This window comes from Rosa chinensis, chromosome 3, assembly GCF_002994745.2.
Source record: "Rosa chinensis cultivar Old Blush chromosome 3, RchiOBHm-V2, whole genome shotgun sequence".
Classification (NCBI taxonomy): Eukaryota; Viridiplantae; Streptophyta; class Magnoliopsida; order Rosales; family Rosaceae; genus Rosa; species Rosa chinensis.
Genome location: NC_037090.1, coordinates 41782085 through 41804699, shown reverse-complemented (window position 1 = coordinate 41804699; position 22615 = coordinate 41782085). Strand labels below are relative to the sequence as shown.

Sequence of the window (22615 nt, the reverse complement as noted above, 5' to 3'; positions counted from 1 at the left end):
AATCTTAATGTAGCCTGCGCTCTGCTGCGGGAATTATTGTAGAACAATGAAAGATAAATATTGCTGCAATTAATCATTTAGTGACAGCAGATTGTGACTTACTTTTACATACTATGAGCAAATTTCAGTGATTTAATGGTTTCTTGCTTGAGTTATTTTTGTATATTGTAAGCAAATATCCAGTTTTTAGGTTATGCTTTGATCCACGCAGACAACAGACTTTCTGCAGATACTTTACTTTTATATACTTCGGTTTGATCTACTTTTTTGTGTCATCATTTTACGTACTGTGATAATGTGATATGATCGAAGGAGAAGAGTTTCGCTGGTATCATAACAGTTTGGAGTTCTTGGCTGACCAGTAATTTTAAATGCAGTTATGGCGCCGAAAATGAGATACAGCAAAATGAAAAGACTCTTACAACAAGATCCTGATCTAAATTATAATGATTAAGAGAGACTGGAAGAGACCGCCAGTGATGAGATTTTTGTTGCCACTATAGCTAAAAATGAAGGTACTGTGTCTGATGTCAATAAAGTACATTGGATCAAATGAAGGATACGAAGATGTTATCATTTTTGACATATAGAATAATTAACAAACCGTTTCCAAATTTGATTTGCGGGGTCTGGGTTAGAGAATGCATATACTTCTGAATTTATCAATGCTAATGTATTTCACCATCAGAACAAACGACTTAGAAATCATGGACAAAATCTCATTGCTACTCTGAATCAGAGTTTGTATAGCAATTCAAACCCAGATATTTTCGGTACAGGTATAATCCATATTCTTTATAAATGATTTAAAGTTATGAACATTATACGACAAAATGAAGCACAAACTATTGACGTGTGTCGATTATTATATATGCAGGCACAGCCCAGCAATTAGGAGAAAGTAGCAGTTCTGAGCTTCTGCAAACGCCTGAAATAAGAGGTTTAACTTTTGTAATTAGTGATCACTTGGAATGTTTAGAATGTAGCACATTTTCATCTCGAGTGTAAGTGAATTTTACAAAACATGATATGCAGGTGAATCTTCAGTCTCATTTGGACAGGCAATATATCAGCGAAGTAGACAAGGTTATTTATGTTGAATATCAGTTGTTGTGTTGATAGAATAACAGTTATATAAATATTAACAAACGATCATATTCTGATTACAGGGTCTGTTGTGACGTATCAATATTCAGGCGATAATATTCATGTATGTCAATATTGCAATGCACAAACTATTGACGTATGTCAATATTTATACAAATTGTTGTAAGAAAGGCCAAATCAAACTTGAACAATCAAAACCTACTCCTACTTTTCTTGAAAGATTATTGAATCCAGATAATGGTCCAGAAAGTAGACTTTTTAGAGATAATATTAGAGTATATAATTCAATGTTCTGTTTCACTTTGATGGGAGCAGCTATTGAACATAAAATAAATACTGGATCAGGACCTTATGTTTTTAAAATTAGTGGTCAAGTGCATCATTTAATGGGTTCTATATTACCTACTGATGGAGAATGTCCTAAATATGCTCAATTATATGTATATGATACAAGAAACGAGATCTCAAATCGTGTTAATGCTATTGATCCTACACATGTTAATGCAAGTATTAAGTTAGATATTGTAGAAGGACTTATTAAAATGTTTGATGAAATTAATGTATTAGTCAAAGAATTTCGAATGATAAGAGATAAGTTTGAAAATCATTCTTTACGTTCTTTAAATATGAGTATATTAGGTCGTCAACCCACTGATAATAAGCAATATGAAGAACCAACAACTAATGAAATCGGTGGTTTAATAGTTGGTGATATTGAAGAATATAATTCAAATAAAGATATAATTATTCAATCAAATAGCGGCAGTTTACAGCGTATTTCTAAAATACATCCAAAATACATGTCATTACAATATCCAGTACTTTTTCCTTATGGTGAAGATGGATATAGAACAAACTTACCAATGCAGCAAATTGGTGGAAATTCTACAAAAAAAAAAAAACAAAATATATCAATGCGAGATTATATTACATATCTGTAAACACGAAAATCTGAAAGCAAACAAGATACAGACACGTGTACAAAAAATAATATATTTATTAATTCAAGTGCGGGTTACAATCTTTGGTAATCCTCTGATTCGATCTCCGACGATGAATTTCACTCAAGGGCTTGACGCTTGATCTTGAGTTGGAATATGGTCACGAGAGTCGACACGTGACTAGTGCTTTGGCTTGAGGTTGGTGATGAACCGGCTATTTGGCAGCTTGAGGGTTCTTCACACGAGCTTGGGAGGCTTCAGGAATTTTGAGAGTATTTTCTTCTCTTTTCTGGCTGGAGTCCTTCTCTTGATTTGAGAAGGGGGTATTTATAGTGTCGGCGTCTCTCTCAATTTGGAATGACATGATGACACGTAATTAATTGTATTTTCCTTAATTACGTAATCAAATTAATCAACGTCAACTAACTGATTTAATCACGATCATTAAGGAATTAGCCAATCAATTTAATGACTGATTTTAATCACATTTTCCTTAATAACATAATCAAACCAATCAGCGTTAATTAGCTGGTTTAATCACGGCTATTTAAGGAATCAGCAAATTAATTTGATGACTGATTGTCGTCTTGATTATAAATTGATATCTAATCAGCAGACGAGATTTAATACTTGATTTGACTTGGAATCAATTTATTTAATTTGATTGATCCGCTTTAATATCAATTGATTTAGCCGGAGCAAATTCATTTATTGCCGTCGGGCCTTTCATGTGTCGCCAAGTGTCATTCTCTGAGTCTGTGTGATTTTGCTGACTCACAAGCCACGTGGACATTTTGTGGGACCCACATGCCGACTAAATTTGTTCAGTCATAATTTTGAGTGTTGACCGAATTATTTAATGAATTTATTTTCATTAAATTTTTGGTGTCTACAAATGCCCCCACTTCAAGGTGCGCTGTAAACATGTGGTTGTCACGTGTTGGAAGTGTGACTTGAAGTTTGAATTTTGACTTTTTTTTTTTTTTTTTTTTTTTTTGTCACCTTGACTTTGACGGCTTTTCCATTTTAGCTTGTCGCAATGCTTTGCTTTAATGGAGCTGGCTTGTAGAACTCCAAAGTTGTAGAGATTCCTTTGGAATCTCGATTTAATTTCTTAGAGATTCTCTCGAAATTTTTTTTTGTAGGGATTCTCTCGCAATCAGGATTTAATTTTGTAAATATGGCAAGGACTTCAAATGGGCATGTGACAAAGCCCATAATATAAGAATATTTACTGAATAAATTTTTGATTTTTTCAGAATAAAATATTTACTCACAAAATTTCTGCACTCAAAACATTATTGCCATATATAACAGAAAATTTAGGATTTCTGCCATATTTTCCTAGTCTCAACTAGGAAATTAATGAAGTGAAAAACCCTAGACTTTCAACATAAAAGGACGGCCTCCTCACACCTACTTTTCTAACCCGTCTTCTTCAGCAACAGCAACTCTTGGAATCGACTATCAATTCTCACGTTCCTTGCTTTCTTGCTTTTTGTCTTTAGTGTTGCAGAAGATCATCGAGCAATTAAGGTGATTTGCCTTCACTCAATTTTTTTTGTTAATAACCGAGTTAATCGATACAGTCTGTGCTAACTTTTTTTCTTTTCTCTGTTTTTTTTTTCCTGACAGGAACTTGCTGCTACTGACGTGCTGCTTCTCAACCTCGAACCTTGAGTTTGCGCGACTTATTGGTAGTGGGAAAGGTAACTAGTTGTACGTCCATTGCTCGCCTCTTTTAATCAATATTTTGATTATCGTCTTGTCATACATGCCCTGACGTCATTCAATTATCCATGTTCCTCCTTGTATGGTCTGAACATACAAACAAGATATGTGCAAACCATGATGCCATGACTCATTCCTACTCTTAATCATTCTTTATCACCTGCCCCCACATATTTTCTCATGATATCAACCCTTTTTTTATCTTTTTTTTTTTTCGGCACCGTACATGCATATATATTGCCAGATTCATAATATCATGATTCCATGTTTCCTTCTTTCTGACATGAACATATATAATTGGAAGCTTGCACGTGCAGACTCATATTTATGCACTTGATCACACACTCATATTTATGCATGTGCAACACTGCAGCCCCTGGAATTTCTCTTCACATCACACATGTAAACTTGCAGTGGCATGATTAATTGCTCATTCATGTTCACAGAAGGAATTTTTTTTTTACCTCGCACAGTATATGTGTACTCTAACAATTACTTAAATTTTTTTTTTTTTTCAGAATTGTGGTGACAATTGTAGAACGCCAACTTGCTTCTTTATTTGCTGCTTCTTGTTGCTAATTTCTTGCCTTCAGTTCCGCAAGTCATCAAGCTGAGGTCTGGCCTTATGTCCCTTTTTTATTATTGTCATAACCTGCCTTGACCTAATCAAAACATAATTCCATGACATATTCTTTTCTTCTTCTTGCATGATTATATATATATATATGTATATATATATTTTTCCTTTTTCATGGCATCACCCCTTTTAATGTCGCAAAGCTTCATATGTATGTCAATATATATATTGCTTCTTTTTTGTAGGGTTTTGGCGATCATTGAAGAACGCAGACGACCTAAGCGCTTGGATTCCTCCACTCTTGTGCGTGGCAGGGTCCGCCAAAAGCAATTAGGCTTTGCGTGTTTATCGACATCAAGGAGAAGAACGTGGACGTCCTAAACGCTTGGATTCCTCCACCTTTGTGCGTGGTAGGGTCCACCAAAAGCGGTTAGGCTTCGCGTATTTGGCGGCTCACAGAGAGAAGGACGCGGACGTCCTAAACGCTTGGATTCCTCCACCTTTGTGCGTGGTAGGGTCCACTAAAAGCGGTTAGGCTTCGCGTATTTGGCGGCTCACAGAGAGAAGAACGCGGACGTCCTAAACGCTTGGATTCCTCCACATTTGTTGGTAGGGTCCACCAAAAGCGGTTAGGCTTCGCGTACATCGTCAGACACTTGCGATCGCGATTTCTGTCCTTTCGTGGCCATGGCTTTCTTCAAGTGCTTCAAGAAAGGGACAATCACCATCCTCAAGGATCCGGAGGATGCTCAAAATGATGGAACTACTCTGCAAGTGCACCCATCGTTGACTGGGCCTCAAGCGATCGATGTCCCTCCTTATGACCCTTCAGCTCACATCATCCAGTGGACTCATGTAGTGCCTCGCCAGCTGGCTATGTTCCGACAACCGAGATCTGGAAGAGACCAACAAAACTCGCATGTACTGTTGCTGAAGTCTTCGCATCATGATCAGAACACTCCTCAGACCCCATTCAAGCTTCTCAGCGATCGTGTACGCAACGGTTCAGTGAAGTGGAGCAATGCATTTCGCGCAAATGGAGGCTTCTCTTACACAGAGTTCTACTGGGAATGGGTAGAAGATATCTTAAGCAGGAATGGCAAGCTTACCCGGGAGACTGGCCTCTATCGAGCTATATTCGCCTCACTATTCAGCTATGACCGTGTTGCAGCTGTCATACGAGCCTTCTGCGAGTACTGGTGTCCCGTGACGAATACCCTCCACACTTCTAGCGGGGAAATGTCTATCTCCCTCTGGGATTTGGACCAACTTGGAGGTTTACCCATTGCCGGACGATTCTATGATGAGGTTGTCCCAGCTGCTGAAGAGCTTTCTGCAACGAGCAAAGGGAGTCAACAGAGCTGCCGTTATTTGTTTCTCGCCTACCATAAGCTCTGCAAAGAAAGCCAAGGGCAGAAGGTGAAAATAACTTCCTGGATACGATATTGGTATAGAGGAGCTTTGCGCTACAAGAGGCCTCCAAACAAAAGCACCAGGAACAAAAGAGATCCGCCCCCGAATGTATTTAATCCATCTGGCAGGATCCATGAGATCCGACAACGTACTTCTGCAGACCTCGCAGTCTTTGAGGACTTAGGCGTAGAAGGTGAAGATATAGAGTCCACCTACTTGGCCGCTTTTCTTGCTTGTTGGTTGTGCCTGTTTGTTTTACCTGGAGACAACACTGGCTTGATTCGTCCAGGAGTATTCAAAGTCGCCAGCAAAATGTCACAGGGTGTACAGTTTTGCCTAGCGGTACCAGTGCTGGCCAGCATCTATCAGGGTTTGAACGAGATTTCTGTTTCCAGCGATCCAGGTAATTGCTCGGCTGCTCCACCTTTGTGCGTGGTAGGGTCCTCCTAAACGCTTGGATTCCTCCACCTTTGTGCGTGGTAGGGTCCACTAAAAGCGGTTAGGCTTCGCGTATTTGGTGACTCACAGAGAGAAGAACGCGGACGTCCTAAACGCTTGGATTCCTCCACATTTGTGCGTGGTAGGGTCCACCAAAAGCGGTTAGGCTTCGCGTATTTGGCGGCTCACGGAGAGAAGAACGCGGACGTCCTAAACGCTTGGATTCCTCCACCTTTGTGCGTGGTAGGGTCCACCAAAAGTGATTAGGCTTTGCGTACGTTGTCAGGCACTCGCGATCGCGCTTCCCGTCCTTTTATGGCCATGGCTTTCTTCAAGTGCTTCAAGAAAGGGACAGTCACCATCCTCGACAATCTGGAGGACACTCAAAGTGATGGTACTACTCTGCAGGTGTATCCATCATTGACTGGGCCTCAAGCAATCGATATCCCTCCTTATGACCCTTCAGCTCACATCCTCCAGTGGACTCATGCGGCCCCTCGCCAACTACCGAAGGAAGAATGTGAACGTCCTAAATGCTTGGATTCCTCCATCTTTTGGGCATGGGAGAATCCGCTTCAAGCAGTTAGGCTTTGCATATTTATCAACTACCGAAGGAAGAACGTGAACGCCCTAAATGCTTGGATTCCTCCATCTTTTGGACATGGGAGAATCCGCTTCAAGCAGTTAGGCTTTGCGTATTCGTCGATAACCAAAGAAGGCGCGAACTTCCAAAGATTGTGCGGAGTCATGCTCTCGGTAGATATTTAATATTTGAGTTCTTCACGTGCATCTCTTCTTTGAGTTGGTGGACAGCTCCAAATGCTTGAGTCATTGAATCCAATCGTGATCTTGACACATCTCTGAGCAGACCCATCTTCTTGCTTTGGTATGACTGGACTCGAAGTAATTTTCCGAGCTGCCTACGTACTCCTTCCAAAGAAAGAGATCAAGTCATCACGTAGTTCAAGGATTTATGGATGAAGTGAATTTTTCTTTTTTTGTTGGTTTTTTTTTTTTCTTTTGCTTGAGCCACCCTTTCGGGTTTTCAACTTAACAGACTTTTTTGTGTGTGCCATGTGCAGTTTAAGCTCTTGCTGGCTAGGAGCGTCTTTTTTGCGCCATGTGCAGTTTAAGCTCGTGCTGGCTAGGAGCGTTGCAATTCTTGTGTGCTCTAAGAAAATTTAGGCAAGTAGCATGCCCCCTGCAAAGGCGTGGACGACACTACTTCGAGTTGATCAAAGATGATGGCAGCATGATTTGATTGAGCCACATCATCCTCAATGTCTAAACAGATTTTTCCTTGTTGTGCGAGCTTCATGATGAGGTCTTTCAACACAAAGCACTTCTCCGTCGAGTGACCGATGACACGGTGGTACTTGCAGTACTTTGGGTCATTGATGCGATGCATCTCTTCTGGACGTTTGCAATATGGCAATTTAATTACTTTCTTTTGAAGCAAATCTTTCAACATGTCAGCAACATCGGAATCTGGAAAAGGGTAACTTTTAGCTTCTAGATCTTTAAGAGTGCGCCGCCTTGTTTGATCATGAGTCAGCTCCAACTTGTTTTGGTTATTTGACTTGACCCGTGCTGTGATCTTGACAGGAGTTGTGATCGCCAAAGACTCCATGACATGTTTCTGATTATGTGATTCAACGATTTCATCTTTTCTTCGACTATGACTAGCGATGCTAAATTCCATGTCATGAGCTCGAGTGGCAAGTTCTTCAAAGGTGCGAGGCTTTATCCCTTGAAGGATGTACAGTAAGTCCCAATGCATGCCTTGAATGCACATTTCTACCGCTGACAACTCTGAGAGTCGATCCTTGCAGTCGAGGCTTAGTGCACGCCAACGGTTGATGAATTCTACAGCCGACTCATCATTCTGTTGTTTGGTGTTGGTGAGCTCTAACATGCTCACAATGCGACGTGTACTGAAGAAGCGATTCAAGAACTCTTTTTCCATTTGCTCCCAGCTGTCAATGGATTCAGACTCCAATTCTGTAAACCATTCGAATGCTGTCCCTCGGAGTGAGCGAACGAATTGTTTCACAAGATAGTCGCCATCTGTGCCAGCATTATTGCATGTCTCGATGAAATGCGCAATGTGTTGCTTGGGGTTACCTTTGCCATCGAATTGTTGAAACTTGGGAGGCTGGTATCCAGTTGGCATCCTCAAATTGTCGAGCCGCTTCGTATAAGGTTTGGAATACGTTAGTGTATCCTGAGATGGACCACCATATTGAGCTCTGATCGTGTTAGCAATCATGTCTTGAAGTTGTTGAATTGACCATGAAGCTAGAATGAAATTTGATTCTTCTTTTTGTTCAGAAAATGATTTGCTAGATGAGTCTTTCTTATGACCACGCAGACCTTTTTCTGAGTCATCGCCACGTTGAGTTTCTAACTTCTCCATGAGCGCAGCAATTTCCATATCCTTCTCTTCAATAGTTTTCTGTAGCTTCTCAACTGCTTCAGCCAATTGGGCTATTTGAGTCGTCTGTTCTTCCACGGTGGTGACCCCTACTACCATGACTTGCATAGCAAAAGAGGAATCTTCCAATGTCTCTTCCGTTTGGTTATCAAAAGACGAACTGGGGTGTAGGTGTGTACGCTGATCAACACTGGCAGTGTGCGAGGAAGAATGTTCCCTTGAGTCACTTGAGCATGTTGACCATCTTTTCTTAGTGAGGTTTGCCCCCATTGTTGTCGAAGTGACGATCGGCTGATGTGACTGAGATGGATGAGTTATGAATGTCGCGAGTTGAGACGACTCACTCCGAACGGTATGATTGTTAAGGTTTCTACTCATTTTCAGAGTAGATACCTTATTGGTCTTGTTTGTTGATTTGAGTTGAATCATCTTTGAAGCCATATATATGCTGAGGATAGCGACTTGAGATTGTCAAAGAAAGAGATGAGAGGCAGAGATGGTCCCACTGGGCGTGCCAATTTGTAAACACGAATTTCTGAAAGCAAACAAGATACAGACACGTGTACAAAAAATAATATATTTATTAATTCAAGTGCGGGTTACAATCTTTGGTAATCCTCTGATTCGATCTCCGACGATGAATTTCACTCAAGGGCTTGACGCTTGATCTTGAGTTGGAATATGGTCACGAGAGTCGACACGTGACTAGTGCTTTGGCTTGAGGTTGGTGATGAACCGGCTATTTGGCAGCTTGAGGGTTCTTCACACGAGCTTGGGAGGCTTCAGGAATTTTGAGAGTATTTTCTTCTCTTTTCTGGCTGGAGTCCTTCTCTTGATTTGAGAAGGGGGTATTTATAGTGTCGGCGTCTCTCTCAATTTGGAATGACATGATGACACGTAATTAATTGTATTTTCCTTAATTACGTAATCAAATTAATCAACGTCAACTAACTGATTTAATCACGATCATTAAGGAATTAGCCAATCAATTTAATGACTGATTTTAATCACATTTTCCTTAATAACATAATCAAACCAATCAGCGTTAATTAGCTGGTTTAATCACGGCTATTTAAGGAATCAGCAAATTAATTTGATGACTGATTGTCGTCTTGATTATAAATTGATATCTAATCAGCAGACGAGATTTAATACTTGATTTGACTTGGAATCAATTTATTTAATTTGATTGATCCGCTTTAATATCAATTGATTTAGCCGGAGCAAATTCATTTATTGCCGTCGGGCCTTTCATGTGTCGCCAAGTGTCATTCTCTGAGTCTGTGTGATTTTGCTGACTCACAAGCCACGTGGACATTTTGTGGGACCCACATGCCGACTAAATTTGTTCAGTCATAATTTTGAGTGTTGACCGAATTATTTAATGAATTTATTTTCATTAAATTTTTGGTGTCTACAATATCAACTTCAAGATAGAAATAATGAAATAAGCACTTTATTAAAAGGTGGACGATTATTTTAACAATTTTTAGTTGATGCTTATGCAACAGTTGAAGAGGACCGATTAGATTGGATAAGAAGAAATCAAAAAAATTTGCGAAGTGAAACATATAAAGATATTTATGCTGCACGTTTAGCTGGAATCAATAAAAGTCGTGATTTAGGAAAAAAAATTATTTTACCCAGTTCTCATACAGGAAGTCCTAGAGATATGATTAATAATTATCAAGATGCAATGACAATTTGTAGACAATATGGTAATCCAGATTTATTCATAACTTTCACACGTAATGTCAAATGGATAGAAATAGAGAGATACTTAAAAAAACCACCTAAATATAAAGCTGAAGACAGACCTGACATAATTTCACGCATCTTTAAAATAAAATTGCAAGATATGATTAATTATATCAAATTTGGAGAACCTTTTGGAGAAATAGATGCAGATGTTCATACGATAAAATTTCAAAAAAGAGGACTTCCTCACGCTCATATGTTATTTTGGTTAAAAAAAAATTATAAATGTTATACAGCAGCTGATATAGATTCTATTATCTCAGCAGAATTACCAGATAAAAATACTGATCCAGAACTTTTTAACATAGTTAGTCAATTTATGATTCATGGACCTTGCGGACAAATAAATTCAAAGTCTCCTTGAATGCGAAATGGAAAATGTTCCAAATTTTTTCCAAAAGCATATAGTACGAATACTATATTTGAAAGAAATACGCCTTCAATATATCAACGTCGCAATGAAACTACAAAATTTGTAATAAAAAGTAATGCACATATTGGCAACAATTTTGTTGTTCCTTATAATTCAAAACTATTACTAAGATACAATGCTCATATTAATGTTGAATCATGTTCTCAGTCTATGTTAATTAAGTATCTGTTTAAATACATTAATAAAGGTCCAAATCGAGCTCGAGTTTTACTGAATGAAAATTTAAATAATGAAATTGCAACTTATCTTAATTGTCGATATTTAGCTCCTCATGAATCAGTGTGGAGATCATTTGAGTATCCAATCTATTCTCGACATCTTGCTGTTCAACATTTAGATATTCATATGCCTTCAGAACAAAATATTATTTTCAATGAATATCAATCGATTGAATCAATAATAAGAGTAAAATCAGTCGAAGATACTATGCTTACCGCTTGGTTGATACGCTCAAAAGCAAGCATATAATTTAACCCTGAAAATGTCATCGTTAGTATATGGTAAATAGGGATCGTTCTATTCCGGGGATTGAGGGTACAACTGTCATTGTAAAAACAAATTAATAAAAATAAAAAGTATTATTTACAAAAATAAAACAAAGAAAGAAATATATACAAGTAAACACAATTAGGGGGTTTTAGGATTATAAAATTGAAAATTAAAATAAATAAAATAAAAGAAAGGTAAAAACACATATACAAGGGTGGAACGCAAGGAACAAAGATCAAATCCACAATCATATGCAGGAAATCCAATCACAATTCCTATAGTTGATCTTCTATGTCATGAGAAAGAAGTTGACCATGTGAAATGTTAGAAAGCAAACGATTTCCCATTTTTTATGAATAAGTTCACATATTTGCAATCCTCCTTAATTGATTTCGACTTTTGTCCAAAGCCTTTACTACTTAAATTAGCTCCAATTACATGCATATATCCTAAGTTGGCCACTAAAGAACACATACATATAAAAGTCTTCTGTAATCCAAAATCAATCAAACAATCTCACATAAGCAACATATCAATCAACAAAAAGAAATCACAAATTTATTTCAAAACATATAAACGGGCTTTAAACTTTGCCCTTAACGTTTATGTCAACTAGAAATCAAGTTCATACGAAATCAAAATAAAGAAAACCAAAAAGGTTACAAGGAATAAGATAGAATTACACCATGAAGGATGAATGGTGGAAAGCTTGAGACGTTAGTCTTGGGTCTTGAAAGCAAGGCTCCAAAGCTTCACGACACAAGGTGGATGATGGCGGCTAGGAGGCTTCATGGCTTCTTCTTCTCTTCTTCTCTTTGCTTGAAGACACAGAGACTTGAAACTAGATGATGGAGAGAAAGCTTGATGTTATGGAGAGAATTTTATGAATGAAGAGGTGTGTCTTGTGGTGTAGCATAGGGGGGTTTATATAGGGGAAGGCAAGGCTTCATGAATTTAATTTGGACAAAATACTGTTTACTCTCTATACTAATAGGATTTCGACGTTTCAGTCCCTAACATTTCAATTTCATCTAAAAACTCCCTGAACTCTTCAATTTCACCTAATTGGTCCTTGCCGTCAACTTTCTGTCAAAAACTCTGTTATCATGCTGACGTGGCAGTCCTTCTTCAGTAAAATGACTATTTTACCCTCACTGACCAAAAAAAATAAATTTTTTTTTAACTCTATTTTCTCTATTTTTTAAACTCTCTTTTCTCTATTTTTTAATTTGTTCTTTTTTTTTTAACTTTCTTTTCTCTATTTTTTAATTTGTTCTTTGTTTTCCTACTTTTTTTTTTAACTCTTTTTTCTCTATTTTTTTTAATTTGTTCTCTTTTTTTTTTTTTAACTCTCTTTTCTTCTTTTTTTTTTTTACTCTCTTTTCTCTTTTTTTGTTTGTTCTCTTTTTTTTTTGCTACTCTTTTTTTAACTCTTTTTTCTCTTTTTTATTTATTTGTTCTCTCTCTCTCTCTCTCTCACTTTTTTTTATATTTCTTTCTCTTTTCTTTTTACCTTTTCTTCCTCTTCCTCCTCTCTTCTCTTCGGCCATCTCTTTCCCTTCTCTGATCATAGCTCTAGTTTATGGCCACGCCTGGACGCCAGAATGGTCTGGTTCTCTTCCCTTCAGATCCCTGCCGCTTCATGATATTGGAGCTATATCAGAAGCTTTCTCTTGACGTCAATAACATTTCTATGGTATTGGTTTGCTGAGATGATGAGCCAAGAGAGAATCCAAGAGGATAAGATGTTTGAGTTTTCCTGCGCAAGGCAGTGATTTGGTCATTTTGGCTGTTTCTGATGGTAACTTGAGAGAGAAATGTTTGAAGAGTTTTGGCGCCAAAGAAAGGGAGGTGGAAAAAAAAATTAAAAAATAGAGAAAAAAGAGTTGAAAAAAGAGTAGGAAAAAAATTAAAGAACAAATTAAAAAAATAAAGAAAAGAGAGTTAAAAAAGAGAGAGAGAAATAAGAGTTAAAAAAAAAAAGAGAAAAAGAGTTAAAAAATAAAGAGTTGGAAAAAAAAGAACAAACTAAAAAATAGAGAAGAAAGAGTTAAAAAAAAAAGAGAGAGAAATGAGAGTTAAAAAAAAAAAGAGAGAACAAATTAAAAAATAGAGAAAAGAGAGTTAAAAAAACATAAAAAAGAAAGTTAAAAAAATAGAGAATTTTATTTTTTTTGGTCAGTGAGGGTAAAATAGTCATTTTACTGTAGAAGGACTGCCACGTCAGTAAGATAACTGAGTTTTTGACGGAAAGTTGACGGCAAGGACCAATTAGGTGAAATTGAAGAGTTCTGGGAGTTTTTAGGTGAAATTGAAACGTCAGGGACTGAAACGTCAAAATCCTATACGTATAGGGAGTAAATAGTATTTTGTCCATTTAATTTCTAAGGAATTTTCTGGTTGCACCACACAGCTCCAACCGATGAATTAATGCCACGTCAGCTCTGCCATGTCACTCAACCAATCAAAAAGCTCCAAAATAAATCCATAATCTTTCCAAATATATTATTGCTGATTTTCCTAAGATTTAATATGATTTTATTCACCATTTTCGGGCAAATATCTAGGCATGAACCTAGACAATGTATCCGGACTCATTTTGGACATTTTCTCCCTTAAATCTCTCCATGGCTTTATCCTTAATGACCTCCCCTTGATTTTCTCTTGATTTTCACATTAAAATTGCAGATTTTATTCTTTAATTTCAGCCAACGTATCTTGAGGGAATTGAGGAACGAATCTGGACTTGTTTTGATCTTTTCTTCCTTAAAATTCTCCCTTGATATTCTCCACGTAATCTCCTTGATTTTCCATGCAAAAATCAGATTTAATCTCCCAAAATATCTCCCATGTCATCATGTGGTCTCCTAATGCCTTCAGGTTTCCTAGCCTCATCAGGATTCCTGTGTTGACTGGGATTCCTAGTCGGACCAGGAAAACTCCATTTCTTCATTTCAGCTCCATTTATTCCAAGGTACCTAGAAAATAGAAACTTTTATTAAAATTACTAAAAATAGAAACTTTCTAAATATGGAAACTTTCCTAAACAAGAAGGATTTATTTAAGGAAATAACTAAGTAAATATGAGGAAATAACAATTAAAACGTCGCATTAAAATGCTCCTATCATTGGTTTAAAGCAAATTCAATTTATTTAGAAGCAACTGAACTAACTTCTCCAGAATTTCCAACTAAATTTGTTTGGGATAATAAAAATAAACGTTGGACACCTCGAAAACAATATCAAACTATTGGTTGAATTGCACATGTACAACTGTATTAGGTGAACTATATTATATGAGAATGTTATTAAATATTCAAAAAGGTTGTCGTAATTATGATGCAATAAAAACAGTTAATGGTGTTACATATGATACATATCAAGAAGCTTGCAGAGTTTTAGGTTTATTAGGCGATGACAAATAATGGATTGAAGCATTAAATAACTCTTTACATGCTGGAACAGCGTCTGAAATTCGACAGCTTTTTGTTACTATAATTTTGTTTTGTGATGTCGCAGATCCTGAATGATTATTAGATTTATATTGGTTAAATATGTCTGACGATATTTAACATAATGCTAGAATTGAAGTTCAAAATCCAAATTTGATTTTCTCTGAATCAAAATTAAAAAATCAATTATTATACGAATTAGCACAAATCATCAAGTTCATTAAAAGATCACCGATTACCAATGCCTAATGCAGATAAAATACTAGACTTAAATAACAGGTTATTAAGAGAAGAATTAGAATATGATTGTCTTTCATTAAAACGTGAACATACAAATTTAGTAGCCCAACTAAATGCATGTCAGAAAATTGTCTATGATGAAGTTATCAAAGCAATTGAAGAAAAAACATCTAATATGTTTTTTGTTCACGGTCATGGAGAAACTGGTAAAACATTTTTATGGCACACAATAATAAATAAATTAAGATCTGAAGGAAAAATTGTTTTAGCGGTTGCTTCATCAGGAATTGCTTCATTATTACTTCCGAATGGTCGAACTGCTCATTCTCGATTTAAAATTCCTTTGGCAATTAATAATTTATCAATCTGTCCAATAAAAAAGGTACACATCTTGCAAAATTGCTTAGCAAAACAGATTTAATAATTTGGGATGAAGCTCCAATGGCTAACAAATATTGTTTTGAAGCATTAGATAAATCTTTACGTGACATTCTCTGTAATCCAAATGATATAGAAGCTAATAAACCATTTGGTGGTAAACCTATATTATTAGGTAGAGATTTTAGACAAATTTTACCTGTTATTCCAGGAGGAACTAAAGAACAAATAATTGAAATTTCATTAAATAGTTCATATCTTTGGTCATCATTTAAAATATTTCATTTAACAGAAAATATGAGATTATCGAAAAAAAATTTAACTGATGAAGAAAGAATTAATATGTCGACTTTTGCAAATTGGTTGCTGAAAATAGGAGATGGTCGTATATGTTCTATAAATGATGAAAATGATAGAGATACATCTTGGGTTGAAATTCCGGATGATATACTTATTTGTACTTACATAAATCCAATAGAAGAAATTTTTCTTGCAACTTATCCAAATTTTAATATTAATTACAATAATTTGAATTATCTAAAGAACGTGCAATTGTTACACCTCGAAATATTACCGTTCAAGAGATAAATAATCACGCTATTAATTTGTTACCAGGTGTTAAAACAACTTATTTAAGTGCTGATAGCATTTTCTTCAATTCTGGAAGTAATGAAAATATAGATCTTTTATATCCAATAGAGTTCTTAAACAAGCTTGAATTTAATGGATTACCATCACATGAATTAATTTTGAAAATTGGAATGCCTGTCATGCTGTTAAGAAATTTAAATCAAATGTCTGGCCTATGCAATGGTACAAGATTAATAATAACAAATCTATTTGATCGACTGATAGAAGCACAAATATTAACAGGAAACAATATAGGTCAAAATTTTTTTATACCTACAATTGTTCTGACTGCATCTGAAAACAAATGGCCATTTATTTTTGAACGACGACAATTTCCATTAAGACCATGTTATGTTATGACTATCAATAAAAGTCAAGGTCAGTCATTAAATCAAGTTGGTATATATTTGCCAGAACCTGTTTTTACACATGGACAATTATATGTAGCGCTTTCAAGAGTTACATCAAAAAGTGGTTTGAAAATTTTGATAAATAACAATAATGACATACCAAATAAATATACTAAGAATATAGTTTATAAAGATGTATTAGGGGGGTGTATTGTATTTAGATTTCTAAGGTATTTTAAAGACTTTTTTGGACTTGAAAAATCTGTGGGTGTTCAATTATGATTTAATAAGACTTCCAAAGAGTTGTTGTAAGTATTAGGGTATTCAATTTGAATTTGTAAAGGGAGATTTTAATTCCATAAAAATCTGAAGGTATTCAAAAAATCTACAAATTCTATAGAATTTATAAAATAGTGGACTCTTGTGGATTGTAGAGCCTCAGGTATAAATACCAAGGCTCCAAACAAATCCAAGGTCTCCACCAAAGATTTCCACAAAATTCTTTTTTCCAAAGCAGCTCTATGTCTGGTATGTACGTGAAACCTCTTTTCTAGGGTTTCTCTTCTTTCTCTTTTTTCTTCAAATTTGGACCTCCTTTCTCTCGTTTCAATCTTTTTCTTTGCTCTTGAACATATTGCTATTGTATGTATCCAAGTTTTGATCATCTATGAATTCTACCATAAGCCCTAGGTTGACTTCAGTAGTATTTTTGTTGGTGTGAAAGTAATCGGTTGTTGTTGCTGTGAAAGGATCAATTCCTACTACTATGATATAATCTGTAAATGGTTTGAAATATGTTGTGAGAATAATCAATTTTTGTTGCTATGAAAACATGTATGATGTTCTTGTTGTTTGTTTTAGTGAAAATTTGGTTGGTGGGATGTTCTTGCAGTTTAATCTTTTCCACTGCATTGTGATGTTGGCTGCAATAAGTTGAGCAACGAATATATAAATTCAGATGGTTCTGGTGCTTCTCTATATTACAATACCTACAGTTATACAGAAAGATTCACCTATAAGACTAGCGGTACAGAGGTACACCAAAGAGGATGAACTATGATATATAAAACTAATAAATCCAACATGATTCTGTCAGTGATGAATGGTACATCAATTTTAATTCTTTTTTTATCTATATTTTCTATATGTGCGTACCAGATGATAAACCATAATTGTTGCAGTAGTCTTTTTTTATTTGAACACATCACATTTTTACTTGATAATTGCTGCATTGCTTTTTGATAGTTGCTGCTTTGGTTTTTGCCACATTCATATTAGATTGCAAAACAATCTTGTTCCTTAGTGTAGTCAACTTGCATCATTAATCCAAACGTAAATCAATACCATGTTATTGGTCTCACACCAGAACATAAAAAACTAAACATAGAAATAGAATATTCTGAACATGAAGAAGATCCAGAAGATGAATTTCAAACCCAAGACCAACAAAGAGAGGAAGCTAATGATTGGAGAATGGAGATAGCTAATCATATGTGGAGAGATGCAAGACCTGCAACAGATCCTGAACCCAATCTTCCGCCCGTTGTTGAAGGCAATCACAATGCAACAGAACAATCATGATTGTTTGAAGATGCAGGATTTTTAATTTTTTTAATATTTTTGTAGTTTATAAAACTGATTTACAATGCTACTAGTACATTTTTTTGTTTTTAAGTTGTATTTTTTGAACATAATGCAGCCATAGTATAAACCATTCTTGGTTATCTAATTTTGTCCATATTGACTAGCATAAATTTTTCCTTTGAGAACGATTGGAAAATGAGTTTGCAGCCAATGCTAGTGTATTAAAATGTAATGAATACATGATGGTCTTAAGATGAAGAAAAATGATCATAGGTGCTTTGGACTTTGAGCTCAGGAGCTCATCTTTGTTCCCTGCTCCTTACCTTATTCAATTTAGACCCTGAGCTTCTGTGTTCAAATGTTTAGTGAGAACTAGTAAGCATCCAAAGTCCAATTTCTACAATTGATAGAAATACAATTCGTATAAAAAAAGATGCAGATTTCACAATCTTACTACCAAAACAAACACACCATCCACATGCAGAGGCACATACACGTATTACATTCCATAAACCCAGGTCCTTCACATGCTTGGGAGCTCGGTGCTGGGTACACTACACACTCTCTGCTTTCACTCTCCTCCTCTTGTCTCAATTGCCTTTTCTGTTTTTTTTTCCCTTCACTCTTTTGGTTTTGGGCCAACAAAAACACTCCATCAAAATCCATAAATTCTAAGAAAAAGTCTATACGAATCTATTTATATAAAATCCTGACAAATTTTAAAAATTTTACAAATCTATCAAAAAGTTTTTACAAATCAATAAAAGTTTCTACAACTTATAAAATCTATTGAAATCTATCACTTAAAAAAAATCCACTAAAATCCAACTACAATACATCCCCCTTACAAAATTTATAAATACAATAAAATTTGACATCATCTATTTCTATACGTATGAACATATGTTTGCTATAATAAATAGCCTTTACCTTTGCTATTATATTTTTCCCTCTAATCCGATATTCATAAATAAAATAATCCAACAATTGATATCAATGAAGATCTGCCCATGAATATTGATCTGAGATCAGCAACCCAATTGATGTTCAAGCTAGAATAGCGCCATACAGTTGAAAGTACATGAAGAATGGCGAGAATTCTAGACTCCACAATCAGACAAACAGTATCCCAAATGCCATACAGTTGAATTGTTGAAAGTACACGAAGAATGGCGAGAATTCTAGACTCCACAATCAGACAAACAGTATCCCAAAGGGATCGAATTTGGGATTACAATTTTGCCCTGAACTGTTGGATATATAAGAACGATCTGCGCCCCTATTCTCATTCGAGAAGCCTCTATCAATATCTATCCGAAGCCAACATCAAACTCATCTTTCCAAATCAACATCACGAAAGGCTTGGTAAGACTTGGACTTGATTTATACGAATTGCTTTTATCAAATCATCAAATAACCTTTAGGGTTTAGGGCCTTACTAGTAAGGCCGATAATAAGCTTCTTATTCGCATGAAATTGTTCTGTTTTCCAGGTTCAAAAAGATATGGCACGTACATTACTTCGTCACATAAGACCTTATCAGCTGAATTTCAAAATCAGAGTTCGTGTTTTGAGAATCTGGAGGTGATAGGACAAAAAAGTGTGACGATATTATTGAATATGTGCCCCATTTTAGCCTTGTTTCTCCCTTAAGTTTCGTGTTTTGAGTCATCGAGTCATTTTAAGAGTCTTGTAGAGTGTTTGGAGTGAAATAGGCAGAAAACGAAAAATTCATGAAGAATCCTAGCTGGATCAGGATTCCTCACCGTCATGCAAATCTGTGGGCCTTAAGATAGAATTTATGGGAGTATTTTTCTGAAATTAAATTGTTTTAATTCTTTTTATTTTCTCTAAAAGAATTTAATTTTCTGCCCTTTATTAAATCAGGTTGACCAAGCAATGAAGAAGGGAAATAAAGCAGAAAAGACGTTTCAGTTGAGGAATAAAAGAGAAAGATGTTTCAGCTGAAAAATAAATAAGAGAAAAACGTTTCAGCTTGGAATTTAAAGGAATTGCCCCATTATGAGAGGATTTAAGGCCATAAAGGAGACGTTTCAGCTGGAAAAGCCAACCAATGCTCCCCTATAAATAGGCAACATCCAGAACATAATTTGCATCACTTCCCAGCCAAGATCACTTCTTGACCAAGATAATTCATTGCCTATCACTTCCTGGCCAAAAACCATTCCAAGACTGCCCAATTCACTCCTCAAACCTTCATCTCCTACAAGACCGTGACACCATCCATCCATCAATCTACAAAGCTCTAAGGCGCTGAGTCAAGGACGCTCCACCACCATAGCAGAGACGAGTTCATCACCTTGTTGCTAAGCCGCTGAGGAAAGCTTCAAAGTGTAACTATGACTCTACTTATATTTTTTGTTTCGGTTTTGTGTGTTTCAATTTGCAAGTTGTGTAATTGGAGACATGAGATTTTCAGAATATTTTTATTAATATTTTTGAGATTTTCAGTTTATTATTGAGTTAAATTCGAGAATTCTTTTATGATGCATGTTATAATCTTGTGCCCTTTTTCGTGTTTAGGTCATTTTCAGAGTTAGGTTCATAAGTTTGCATGCTAGAATAACGGTGAGAGTTCTTGTGTGTTTGCTTTATTTGCCAAGAGCAATTGTTATTTGTTAAGACGCTGAGTTAAACAAGTAGTAATTGGTTCTAACGGGTGGTAAAAATCATGCTTTAATGATTAAATGATTCTGGAAATTACGTGTTAAATTCTATGTGTAATGGTTAATTTGCACGTGTGAGTTGATTCGAGGGTTAGATAATACTACTAGTTAAGAGAATTACGCTGAGTGTTTTCGAAAATTAGTAGTATTAGGCTTGGTAAGGACTTTTCCGATCCATGCCTACATTAGAACGAATCAGATAAATGGATTGATCCGCTGAGGCTTTTCATTTGAGCTCTTATCTAGGCATTTAAGATGGGCACATTTTTGTAGCATGTTGAAATGAATTTTCTGTTTTTACACTTAGTAATTTCCGAGTGGTATTGGTCTAGGTTAGGGAAGTCGATCATTGTATATAGTTTTATTTGTTTTGTTTTTATTTTAAGTAGATTAGGAACCAAGATTCAAAACCCCCCATTTTATTCTTTTATTTGTTAATTGACATTTTTGTGTAGGTGTACCCTACAATCCCCGGACTGAACGATCCCTGCTTATCCTATACTGACAACTACATTTTGCAGGGTTAAATTGTGAGGCTATTTTAGCCGCATCAGGAGGCCAAAAAATTTCAGAGCGAGATATATGATGGCCTTCACTATGTCTTGGTCGATGAGGAGGTACTTTCTTCGTAAATAATTTCAGCATTACTTGAAACATTTCAAAACTAAAATGTATTTTCCTCAGCAATTCTATTACACATCTTTTTATTTCATTAAACACAGGGAACTACAATTCATGCTATGATTAAAGAGTGTGACTACCTTCATGTTGACAAAAAAATGCAAGAAGGAAAGATCTATGACATTTCATTGTTCGCCACAAAAAACCACTTTGGGACAAAGTTGTCGATCATGAGATCGAGTTGTATTTCAATGAATCCACAAAGTTTGAATACGTGGAGCACACCTCACCTCCAATTCCAGAATATGCCTTTAATCTTCTTGACTTCAGTCAATTCAAGTCAAGACATGAAAACCAAGTAGTGCTTATAGGCAAGTTCCCAATTCTTATACAACCAATTCATACATCAGTATATTACATCAGAATTTACACCACACTAACAATATTTTCTTTTCTTTAATTCAAGATATCTATGGTTGTATAAAGGCTGTTATACCAGAGTATCAAGTCCATGTCAAAGATGCAAACAAGCTGGAATCAAAGTGTGAGGTCATCATGGAGAACCTGAGGTACATATAAAACCATTCACTGTATACATTTTCTTCCAACCCAAAAAAATAAAAATAAAAAAATAAATAAACATAACTTAACAACCAACTTCTTATTCCTATAATATGCAGGAGGGAAGACCTAAGAATCACCCTCTGGGGTGATGTTGCCAGAGACTTTGATATAGAAACCATTCAGGCATTACCACCACCAGTCCTTGCTGTATTAACAAGTTTAAGAATCACGAAATTCCAAGGTGCACATTAACTGAAAAAAACCAATCATATTATTATATTTAAGAATTATAAATAACTAACCACTTTTCCAATCTGCAGAACAAATGACAGCATCTGGTACAAATCACACCTGCATTTTCTTAAATCCAGCGATTCCAGGAGCAGAAGAATACACAGCTGAGTAAGTTATTTTATTAAAACCAAATTCTTAAGTAATTGCATCATTTATACATCTCTTCTCCATCTTTTTTAACTATTATTTTCAACTATCTGAGTAATAATCTTTTAAACTGCACAAACTCTTAGGTTTTCCAAACAATGAGATAAAATAAAACTGCTTCCTTCACCAGCTAGACGACTAACACCAAAATGCAAATCAAGAATAAAAGTACATCTTCATTTTCTTCCCTCTCATCTTTTCTATGATGATTTTATACTTGACTACTCAGTTCTTACAACATTTGGTTAATATCTATATTTTATTATGTACTAAATCCTATCTGATCAAAATTATTCAAATCATGAATATCTCTTTGAATATCTGTATGATCAACTATACATTTATTC

The 22615-nt window shown here is 35.6% G+C and overlaps 2 long non-coding RNA genes across 2 annotated transcripts; both read left to right on the top strand.

Moving 5' to 3' along the window:
* Positions 1 to 19445: 19445 nt before the first annotated feature.
* On the top strand, positions 19446 to 21483 carry LOC121052170. The gene is made up of 3 exons (XR_005808247.1): positions 19446 to 19539; positions 21200 to 21259; positions 21365 to 21483. It is a non-coding gene; the product is annotated as an uncharacterized LOC121052170 (long non-coding RNA).
* A 236-nt stretch (positions 21484 to 21719) lies between these two features.
* Positions 21720 to 22231, top strand: LOC121052177. The gene is made up of 3 exons (XR_005808260.1): positions 21720 to 21832; positions 21944 to 22068; positions 22148 to 22231. It is a non-coding gene; the product is annotated as an uncharacterized LOC121052177 (long non-coding RNA).
* Positions 22232 to 22615: the final 384 nt, after the last annotated feature.